At 35.6% G+C, this 12,426-nt stretch overlaps 1 long non-coding RNA gene across 1 annotated transcript; it reads right to left on the bottom strand.

The window, feature by feature from the left end:
* Positions 1-1,435: 1,435 nt before the first annotated feature.
* Positions 1,436-9,022, bottom strand: LOC115923667. The gene is made up of 3 exons (XR_004064038.1): positions 8,916-9,022; positions 5,091-5,276; positions 1,436-1,554 (listed from the first exon to the last, which is right to left on the bottom strand). It is a non-coding gene; the product is annotated as an uncharacterized LOC115923667 (long non-coding RNA).
* Between the last annotated feature and the right edge of the window lie 3,404 nt (positions 9,023-12,426).

Genomic DNA, 12,426 nt, shown 5'->3' with positions numbered 1-12,426 from the left:
TTTATGAGGAAATTGTAGATTGTGGGCGTATGTCTATCAAGTAATTTACGAAGGAAAGTAAAATGCCCATAGGTTTAAGTTTAACATACTTCATGACATAATTTTGCAATAATTATTATAATCAAAACATACTTTTTAACATGAAAGCAAGGTTACCAAAGTATATTACAGTAATAAAAGACACCTTTCTTTTGGCTCAGGTTTTAAGACTCTTGTTCTGTTTCTTTAAGGATGTCGCAAGCACATACCTGTGAGTAGTGTTTACAGGAGCAATCCAGGCAGACAACTCCCAGAGAGATTCACCGCTCACTCCTGTCGTCTTTCTGGTATCTTTAAATTTGACTTCTACCGCAAGAACTAGTGTTGCGTCACCGTTTGTCGTCACATTGCCTTTACTCCGTATGGTAGGTTTGACTTTACGCACGGTCACGTCTAGAATGAATCAGGATTTAAAAGATGAATTTGATGACTAGTTTATAATTATCTTGATACGAAAAAAAGAGGGGGGAATGAAAATACGTTAGATGTTGAAACATTTAAATTTGGCATGTCTAATATGAGTGAGCAACTGTATTCAGTTGTATATGCATGTTGCAGAAGAGGCATCATTAGTGACGTAATAATGAAGCAGAGCGCAATTTGCGCCTCTTTGGTGTAGGAATGTGAGATTTTACAAAATAAGCATTGCGCCCATGGAATGGTCTTTGGCTAATTGCTAAACCCTAATAACAACGCAGATGAAATGACGACACGTGTGCGACGTGAACGTTAGACGTTTGGAGAACACACAACATATACGCATCACTTCGGCAATTTGCGCCTCTTTGGTGTAGGAATGTGAGATTTTACAAAATAAGCATTGCGCCCATGGAATGGTCTTTGGCTAATTGCTAAACCCTAATAACAACGCAGATGAAATGACGACACGTGTGCGACGTGAACGTTAGACGTTTGGAGAACACACAACATATACGCATCACTTCGGGAATTGAAGATGACGTGCCCTTGAAAAAGAGAGGCCAACGAAAAGATGAGAACACAACAGAAAACAAGCAAATATAAAGAGAGAAAAGTAGAAGAAAAAAAAAAGATCTAGAGAAGATCACATAGTGACATAGGGATATTTTTTTTGTTAACCCCCCCCTCCCCTTCTCGATTAACTTGGAAACCCCACATTTGTAACAAAGTAATAGTTGAAGAGTCTCGGAATCAGGCAATCTAGTTGGATCTATGTATTGTAATAGTGAATTTCGCGACACAGTCCCACATAGGTGTGGTCATGAAAGGGCGTGTGGGGGCTATCAGAAGACTTACCGTACGGACAGGAAGCGCAGCATTCTCCTGGCCGTTTAAGGGGTTCAGCGCAGAATACCGGTCGACACGATTCAATATCGCATGTTGTGGTGCCGTTATCACACGTACAGGTTTTGCAAGGGCCCATATTCCACACTTCGGCGTGAAGAAACGGAATTCCATGATATATACAAGGGAGCAAAGGTTCACCGCTGCTAAGTGATACAGAAAACTGAGATACCCGCCCATCGGATTCCTCTACTATCGGAAAGAAAAGTCAAGGAATAAATTACAGAAATTATTTTTAGTTATTCTTTTTCTTCGTCCTTTCGAACAAAATAAATCGGTTATAGTGTTCAATTCAAATCAGTTCAATAAGGTTTTAATTTTGAAAATTCTCTATATTCAAAAGCTGAAATGCACATCATTTACGATTTCTCAGTATCATTAATTTATCCATATTACACATATTCCCCAAATTAATCAAGTTTAAGACAAATATTCACAATGATTTGAGAAGATATACAGAGAATAATGAACAGATTGAGAACATCAAAGTAATGGCAATATGTGAAGGGGTCTAATGAGAAGCTTATAGCTTGAAATATATAGATCCCTGACTATTACAAAAAACAAACATTATATAGCCTAATTAAGCAAATTAACAAGAATAATAGAAAACTAAAACAACAAACACCATAATAAACACAGATGACGTTTACAGATACATTTACCGTACGAGTAAAGAGAGTCAATACAATCAGTAATAAGTTTGTATATTTTGTTTTTAAATTATTATCAATTGCATTCAAAAGCATTCTTATCAAAATTATCATATGCAGTGTGTAAGTTTGTCCGATGAAATAGATGTGATCATTTTTTATGGATCAAATCGTTTTTTGAAATATTCTATATTCTGGGGTATTTCTTTCCATACATTATTTATTTGTTTGAGTTTTCGGTGACCATGTAGCAGAGATGGGAAGATGATCTGATATTTCTGAATAAAGTAGGCCACTAATATTAATTTGATAAAAACGAGTTTGAAAATATATTATCGTTCAAAATCGAAGAATGATGATTCTGAGGGGTTTGAACACACCACATTAAGAATTTTTTTCAGAAATACCTCATGCGTTCAAAAGCATAAATACAAAATTGCATTCACTTGAAAGAACAATGCTTGCGAAATATGTAAAAATATCTCAATATTTGTTTATTTTGTCAATAAAAAATATAAAATGATACATGTACATGATTAAAATATATAATATAGAAATTTTGTCCAGTAAATAAAACTGGGTATTGCACTGAATACGGTTATTTTGAACGAACTATTTGATAAAATTTCCCTACCAGTGTATGAAAACAGATGTATGAAAATATTCATTTCTAAGATTGGAGGCTTACGGTAACACCAACTGGAAAAGGCTGGTGAAAAAATATTCGTTCGTAAATGGAACCCGCTCATATGGCGTTTAGAGGAATTAAAGAAAGGAAAGGAAAGAGATTGTAGTTGAAATAATTTGTTATAAAACTTTTAAACGATATTTTTGTTTTAGTTTTTCGAACACCAAAAAACTAGTTAAAATGGAAGTAGAAAGGAAAAGGAAAGGACGGAAAAACGAAACGTTTGAGAAGGTTGTGAGCAGATCAAACAAGTTGAAGAATGAAGAGTATTGCGTGTAGTTTTCCGTGAATACTCGCTAACCATGGAAATCTACAGAGAACATCTGAATTTTAATTCGCATATGGGTTTCGGTTGTTATAGTTCCTTAAATGTCCCCTTAATTTTTTTTGACCAAACACCTCCTAAATTCTAACACGTACACACGAGAAGGTATTTTAGATTCTATACGTTAAGATGCAGGCTGGATTAAATAAGACTGCGTTGAAATAAAGAGAGAAATAAATAATTGCATCAGTACATCAATTTAGAAACAGGCTATCATTTGTAATATTTAGCTTCATCTAATATCATTTTGATACATCAATTTCAAAACGCTTGCTGAAAGGTTTGATTAAAAGAAAGTCAAATATAATTGCAAACTACTCTAGAAGAAAGCAACAAAATCATTGAAGCAGACTGGTGGAAGTTTAAATGAAATTGGAGAAAAGATGAGAAAGTTGAATATTTTGGAAGTTGTTATACTATAAATATGAGCCCTTCAAATTTGGTGAATCGGTAATTTCTTCAACACAAAAAATGAAGAACAAAAAAAATAACAGATCGTTATTTCTTTTTAGAGAACCTGTGCTAGTAATTATGTTATCCATAATATATTGTTAGTATTGCCCCAAGAGAGAAGGCGCTAAGGAGAAAACAGGTATTGATCATAATTTTGTACACGATAAACGGGAGAGTTATCCGCGACTAAGTCAAAACCCAGTGACCAAATTGCCAATTTTAGATTCGCATAGATTCGGTGATCTCATATTTCAAACATTAATATCTTTCTTAATATTGTTGATCCGATTTAAGTCAAACTTCTGCCATTCTGTTTCTCTTATTTCCCGTCTGTGATGCAAATGAAATTATTACGAAGCTTGATCCGATTGAACGGAATTTCAGCCATTGATTTGGAGAGTTGTTGGCATTTGGAAAGTAAAATGTATTCATTCTCGTTAAAACGGAGTGAATAACGCAAAAGCTTTGATTTACCCGATTGGTCGGTCATGCAGTCGAGGAATGTACAACTGTAAACTCGTTTGACAAAAATCTCGCTAATGAGATGGCTGTCAATGGTTTTCAGAAGATTTGGTAATGAAAAATGGATTGTTGATGGTGTGTTTTTACCTGACTGCTAAGACAGCATGTGTATGCTTGTAAGTAAGTCATCGAGACCAATGGCTTTAAGTCCCCTTGAAGCGGGACTGTACTACTTGTAGCTACATCCACCCTCTTTATAGCAATCAGTGCCTAAGCGGTATCCGTTGGTCCCCCAGGATCCCTTTTTTCTAACGTGAATTGAGAGCTGATTTGATGGGATAACCACCTATCATGAACCATGCATAGTGGTCTAATCCCTCCTGGTCAAGCTAGTGCAGATAGGATTTAAAGTATATATACGGGACTTACTAATGAGCATTCAATACCGTACCAAAGGGCACTTACTCCGTGACTTGGCTTCGAACCATTGATTTCCCGGTTACGAGACCACTGATCTACCACCTAGCCATCACCACTCAACGAGGTTAAGTAATGAAGTTAATATCTGAAGTAGATATCGATGAACGATGAACTAAATAGCACTGTGTTAAAATAACCATGACAACTATACTATTGGCATTTATATGAATGGTCTTAATTGGTTTATTGCTTACACCGATTTTTAACCCTGGTAATAATGCAGTCGAAATGACGGTATGTGTGTAACGGGAAAGTTAAAACATTAGGAAAAACTGAAGACATTCGCAACACTTGAAAAAGAACGTGAAAAAGAGAGGCCCACAGAAATAAGAGATTATAGCAGAAAATAAGTAGATAAACAGACAGAAGATTTTAAAGTTGGGGGGGGGGAGGGCTAGAGAGGAACATACAGGGGGATAGCAATAAGTTCCTTCCCCCCCCCCCCCCCCCCGGATCAACTTGGAAACCCCAGATTCGTAACACAGTAATAATTGACTAGGCCGGTATCAGGCAATCTAGCATTTTAAGTCAATTAAATCCTACTTCCATTTATTTTTTGTTTTGTTTTTATATATTTTACTAGTGAATTCGCGACACATTCCAACATAGGTATGGTCTAATGAGAGGGCGGGTGGGAGTGGGGGGGGGGGGCTATCAGAAGACTTACTGTATGGACAGATAAAGCAGCATCCTCCTGGCAGTTGAAAGGGTTCAACGCAGAATACCGGTTGACAAGCTTCAATTACGCATGTTGTAGTGCTGTTATCACAAGTACAGGTTGTGCATTCGTCAATGTCCCACACCGTGGAGTGAAGATACGGCACTCCACGATAAACACAAGGTAAAAGGAACTCTAGAATAAAATATAAATTGAAATAGATCCATCGAAACGGATACAAATCATGGGAATAGAGTTTGTATGGTAATCATGTATATTTTCGACGGGAGACTGATTAATATTTGTAAGATGATCAAGTATGAATTGATCAATTTTTCCAATAATTGGAGTACTTTACTACAAAAATATTTCATTCATTTAAATGTAAAAAAAACAATAAGAACAACAAGCAAAATCGTGTAAGTTAACAGTACACAGATGCTCTTTATAGCAAAACGAAGTTTCTAATTTCCGAAAGAAAAATGAAGGAATAAATAAAAGAGCAAAGTATTGCTAGTTCTTCTTTTTCTTCGCCCTTTCGAACAGAATAATTCGGTTATAGTGTTCAATTCAAATCAATTCAATAATGGTATTATTCTTTTATAATTTCAAAATATTATTTAAATTTATTTATATTTTACAAGTTTATGACAAATATTAACAATAATTTGAGAAAAAATACAGGGAAAATGAAAAGATTGAGAATATGAACAACAAAGTAATGGAGATACGCGGAGGGGTCTACTGAGAAGCTTATAGCCTGTACAATGTAGACCCCTGACTATTAAAACTTTGTTAACATTATATGGTTTACCTAAGCAATTAACAAAAATTATAGAAAATAAAACAAATACCATAATATATACAAATGAAATTTACAGACACAGTTACCGCACGAGTAAAATATTGACTTATGTAGATTCAAAGAGTTGAAAAACAGATGAGGCAGAGAAGTCTATTAAATCAGTAATAAGTTTCATAGTATAAAGCATTTTCACATTACATTCAAAAGCATATATGAAAAATTACATTCACTTGAGAAAATAATCTTGAGAGAACAATGCTTGTGAAAATGATGTGTAAAATCCCAATATTGGTTCATTATTTCAATTGAAAATATCAAATTTTGATTCATGTACATGATTAAAATATATAAAATAAATATTTTCCCAATAAAAAATACTGGGTAAATATGCGCTGGAAATGGATACTTTGAACCAATTTCCCTACCAGTGTACGCGAGTAGACGTATGAATATATTCATTTTGCGGTGGGAGGATCAAAAGTGGAAAAGGCTGTTAAAATATTCTTTCGTCAATAGAACCCGCTCATAGGGCTTTTAGAGGAATTATGGAAATGAAAGGAAAGAGATGATAATGGAATAAATTTTTTTCATTCTACAGAATTTGATGTTGGCTGCAAATGAGATACAGTACCTTTAACGTTGAATGAAATTCATACGAGACTACTTTTTTCGTTGTTCCTACACCAACAATTAGGTGAAACTGGAGTAGGAGAGGAAAGGAAAGGACGGAAGGAAGGACTGGTAAAGAAGGTTGTGAGCAGATCACAAAAGTTGAAGAATGAAGTCTATAGCGTGTAGTTTTCCCGTAAATAATCACTAACCATTGAAATCTTCAGAGAACAGCTAAATTTTAATTCGCATACAGTTGTATGGGTTTCGGTGGACAAATTCATTAAATGTAATCCTTATTTTTGTCCAAAAATTAATGCATCCTAAGTTCTAAGACGTATACACGAAGAGGTATTTTAGATACTACGTTACGATGCAGGCTAGATTAAGTAAGATTTCGTTGTAATAATGTAAACAATAATGAATTATAATCGGTACATCAATTAATACAGCATGCTATCAGTCGTAAGATTTTGATTTAATATTTCGCTCCATCTAATATCGAATTTAAATTTAAATGCACACACTGTGGTTGAATGGTTTGGTTAAAGGGGAATCCAACTTTGATGGCAAACTTCTCTAAAAGAAAGCAGAAAAATCAAGGAAGCCGACTGGTGAAAGTTGAATGAAATCGGAGAAAAGATGAGACAGGATTTTCGAAGTTTTTATATGACTATAGGTATGAGATTTTAAAGTTTGCTGAGTCGGTAATATCTCTGTGATGTAGCGGCAAAAAACTGTGCCATTTTTTCCAACACATTTAGTCATTTTTTCTTTTAGAGTGTATGAATCAGGGCGATCTTTTTTTTTTGAGGGGGGGGGGCAAAAAAAATACGCATCACCACCACTCTTTAATGTTACATGCAGGCCCCGCGGAACGTTTTTCAAAGTGGGGGGGGGGGGCTAGAGTATTTAAGATCAGGTAGAGCAAAGAGAGCAAAGCAAGTGGAGCATAAATAAATGGGGTCCATGGCCAAATTGAGGAGCCCCATGAAACTCAGAGGTTTTAGGCATAACATAAAGATCAGATGAGCATCCAGGGCCCCGCCTTAGGGCCCTTTGCCGGGGATCTAGGGGGCAGAGCCTACGGAAGCTCAGGGGTTTTAGGAAGTTAATTTTGGTCAGATGAGCATCCAGGGCCTGATTTAGGGCCCTGGTGGGGTCCAAGTGGCGGAGCCCTCGAAAGCTCAGCGGTTTTAGGCATTCAATTAAGGTCAGAAAAGTGACCAGGGGCCCCTTGGTGGGGTCCACGGTGTAGAGCAACCGGAAGCTCATGAGAAAAAAATCATTCGATTTCAGCAACATTTATAAATCGTTGCTATCAATTTTTTTTTTTTTTTGCACGAAGATGTCTGGCAACGAGACCCGTGTACACAATGTACCTGTAACAACTTGGAACAGCTGCGTGTTCTACTTGTGAGACTTGAAGGCGAATGCTGTCTATCCTGCCTATATCGGAAAATATATATCCTAAAGTTTGTTAATAAACATTTTCTTCTAAGTTACACATATTATGAACGATTGGAATAGTATGCCTCCTGACTCCCAAGTACATAACAAGAGTGGGGTGGGGGAGGGGGGGTAAGTTTATCGATAAATCATGAAATTGTACATATATATATATATATATATATATGTATATAATTATATACCACTTCGCTTCCGGAATATACATTGAGGGTTGGCGTAAAGGTTCTCACTTTCTTATGGTTACACGATAATACTTTTATTTGTACACAAAAGTTTCAAGAGCGGTTCCAGAAGATTATTATAAAGTGATCTGTCGCGTAGCGATCCATAGGATCACCGCTTAATTTCGTCAAGGTTCTTCTATCTTCTTTATTAATATTATTTATTCATTTTCATTCTTTTATGCAAACTTGTTCGGCAAATATCTCAATAGTGAAAAGAGCTAAATCAATACAATTTTATAACAAGATGTTTAAGTCCAAATCATAACGTCGATATTTTTTTCGAAAAAGTGGTCACGTGACCTTACAGGCGCTATTTTGTTGTTTTTCATGCATGTTTTTCGACCATCATATCTCAACAACGGAATGTCGTACAGACTTCTTATGAAGACCGTTAGTTAGTGCATGAGTTGCCCTACTTTCGTTTTGTTGACGTAAATACGATGTAACGTCATCTTCATTACGTAATCACCTGTCCAATATTGTAAAACGTGAAAATGACCTTGAAAACGTTAATCTTTATTAACTATACTCAGTGACTTGGCTTCGAACCATTGATCTCCCGGTTACGACACCACTGCTCTACCACTTAGGCTACACCACTCCACGAGGTTAAGTAATGAAGATAATATCTGAAGTAGATATCGATGAACGATGAATTAAATAGCATTGTGTTATAATAACCATGACAACTATACTATCTGTATAATATAGTTTTGAAAGACTTACCTTGGGAAGAGACATGATGCACCACGAGCACCAGACTTCCAAATACAAGACAAGCAAGGTACCAAGAACGATTCATCATCATTTGGAGTGTTTTGACAACAATTGATTAAAGCCCAGAGATACTGAAGGTTTAAATAGACAGATCGCCTACTTTTCATGAAGTTTCCTTGATAAACTTTCTTTCTTTCCCAAAATACCTTCGAAGAACAATGACCAGAAATGAATAAGGTAGCTTAAAGGCATAATCCAGACGTAAAAAAGACTAACCATGAAGAAACAAGTCGTGAATAAGATTAAAATAAGAACCGCTAGAGATGGTCACTTTTAATGATCGTGAACAATATGGGCAATTTCACTACCCTCTTATAATGAATAAAGAGAACGGTTTATGATCATGTAATAGTGTCATTGTCATGTTTTAACATTTCAACACTTAGTTCGAAAGCCTATTGACATTGCAAAAGATTGGTTTTGAAAGGCTTTGCGATAGTTTGAGCTTTACAATGAAAGTATTCTGTTATTGTTGTTGTTTATGTAGTCATCGATCATAGCTTTTGAAGTTACATGTATTACATTATCTTACAATGCCGATGAAGTCTATATACATTTAAAGCGGACGATTAATGGTGCTAAATACCTTTAATATTATTCTGTTATAGACAAATTAATCAATAACTCAAGGAAATTGGTATCTCGTTGTCCGGATTTTCCTTGTGGATTTTGGAACAGGTGTATGCTCCTATAAATAAGGAAATATTATTTTCTGATGTTTGTACAAGTTTTCTTCTAGTGTTGGTTTAACCTGAACTATTACTCGTTTATATAAATGACGATAAACTCTTTGAACCACATAAATCTCTCCATTCTCTTCACCTATTATCATTATTTCTTTACTGCAAACAAAAGTTAAAGTTGGATTTCAAATAAAAGTCTGTTTACTATTCCCCCCCCCCCCCCCCCATATGAGTCCAACATAAACTATCAATCTCTTGCCAAATATCTGTCAATTGCCTCATCTCTCTCTTTGTCATTTTATTCCTATATATCTTGAGGCTTAATATTGATAAGCAATTTTCAATGAAATGTAGAGGATACGTAAAAATAAAAACTACAAGATAACATAATACAATTAAGAAACATACCTGCTCAAATTAATAATATCATGTTTTACATTACAAAGGTAATTTGTTGAAAAATATTCATAATATTGAAATAACAACTCATTTAAACTCCAATCTCTAATATATGGAATATTGCGAACTCCTGATACCTCCCTAGTTTATATCGTAAAGTATAAAAAAAAAAAAAAAAAAAAAAAAAAAAAAAAACACCTCTTCAAATAAACGTAACTTTTGTATTGTAATCCGCCATAAAAAAGAGACTGTATTCACTTTTAAATAATACCATATTTGTGATGACAGAGCCTGGGATTATCGAGCTTAAGCAGGTTTAAACGAGAAATGTAAAATGGATTTGTGCATGATAATTGGCATAACAATGCATTCTTTATTGTATTTCAATTGCATTGCCCTTTCCATTCATGTTAATTAGGGACAATTATTATCTCATTCAAGGTTGTTATGTTAAATAAATAAAAACATCATGGCATATCACTAGTATTTAATTTGTGTCTTTACCTCTTCCTTTGTGTTTTTTTGCACAGTAATAAACAGCATTACATTATGTATTTCTTTTGATAATGATGATTGTAATAAGAATGATTAAAATAATAGTAATAACAAGTTATCAGGTATTAACATAAAGGTATAGTGGTCGGCAGGATAGAGTAGGTTTAGAGTACCGCCGCGGCATTTATGTCCTTCAGCAATACATTGATCTACATATTGCCACCCTCGACCCAGGTGATGTAAATGGGAACCTGGCTGGAATTAATGCTTTGAATGAAAGAATGAATGAATAAACACTCAAATAAAATGAAAAATAATGAAGGTGATGGGTGCATTATTCGTTTTTCTCCTTTCTCCAAATTTTGTTTATCGGATTGCACATCCCCCCTGTGCCCACCGCCCCCTCTCCCCAACCTCGCGGACCTACTCGCCTCTTGATATCAAATCATGAAAAGTATATTTCCATCATCTTCATGACAGAGATCGTGGATTGGTTTCCAGCGATCTGGTTCATCTTGGAGATGGACTGATCAATCTGCATTCGACTATGATGCCTGGAAGCAGGAGCGGATCCACGTGGGGGGAGGGCGACGGGCCCGACCCCCCCCCCCCCCCTGGACTGTTTGTTTGTTTATAATTATACAAAAGGGTTTTTATATAATTTGTTGTACTTAGTACTCACACTATCCCCGACTGAGCGAAAAACGGTCTCCGCAATTCCCGGGGGCAAAAATGAAGAAAAAAAGTGCTATTACCCCCCCCCCCCCCCCCCTATCGGCAAACCCTGGATCCGCCACTGCCAGGAAGTCCGGTTACCCAGACAACGATGCAGAAAATAAGTGTGTCTTCATTCCGCCAAGACCCTGGAGTAGGCATCTGTTCTGATTTAACTGGGATTGCTACGGTGTACGGGTAAATTTCGTCTGATTAATTTTCCTTCCTTGTCTGACTAGGCAAAAATGTTTCCTCATGTCGACTCGTGAGTCATGGCCTCACTCACTCATTCTCTTTCTCTCTCTCCGTTTCTCTCTCTCTCCGTTTCTTCCCGCACACACACTGATACATCCCACTTTCATTCCTTCACAAACACACATACACACACACACATACATATTCTCCCCTATCCCTCTCCCCTCCTATCTATCTTTAATAACTTATAGGCTACTAAGTTGTCTTAGAAACTCTTTAGTGTTTTTACAGGCTCGTAATACAATCTTCCATTTCATCATTATCATGAGATAGTTTAGATAGGTGAAGAATGAACAAAATAAAAAGGCTTTTCGATCGCTCTACTTTTTTTTCTCTGAAATGAGTTGAATAGATATGAACTTCACAATATACACCGATAATTTAGTTTCTAACAAAAAATCCTTAAGGGGGATAAGGAGAAATGAAGAAGAAAAAATTAGAATTCCATTCAAATGTTGTTTTGAAAGTTGAATTAATATTGGGTAAAACTTTATTACATTTCCAATACATTAAACAAGCATAACTTGATGTACATTGAAATATATCTGCATTCGAAAATAGCCCCAAGTGAGATTTCCTTAAACGTAGTACATACGGATACCTATGGGTTTTGCTATGAATCATATATTTATCAATTCCGATCTAAAATATCTGTTTCAGGAGGGGTATTTCCTAAAGATTGGGAGTTTGGATATTATTTTGTTGCAGCTGGTAAATATCTTATTGCTAGCACATAGTTGTCAACATGACTGTATAGAGATGACAGTTGGTATGTTTGTATTTATGATCGCATTGTTAATAAAAGTTGCCTTCAATATTTGTGTCTCTATGAATAGATTCATTCAATTTGGGGCTGTGTTATATGAACCACATTTGTTTTTTGGTTTTTATATTTCACGAAATAAACTAGGGAG

This window comes from Strongylocentrotus purpuratus, unplaced genomic scaffold, assembly GCF_000002235.5.
Source record: "Strongylocentrotus purpuratus isolate Spur 01 unplaced genomic scaffold, Spur_5.0 spur5_scaffold_14, whole genome shotgun sequence".
Classification (NCBI taxonomy): Eukaryota; Metazoa; Echinodermata; class Echinoidea; order Camarodonta; family Strongylocentrotidae; genus Strongylocentrotus; species Strongylocentrotus purpuratus.
This window is presented reverse-complemented; position numbering and strand designations above follow the sequence as displayed.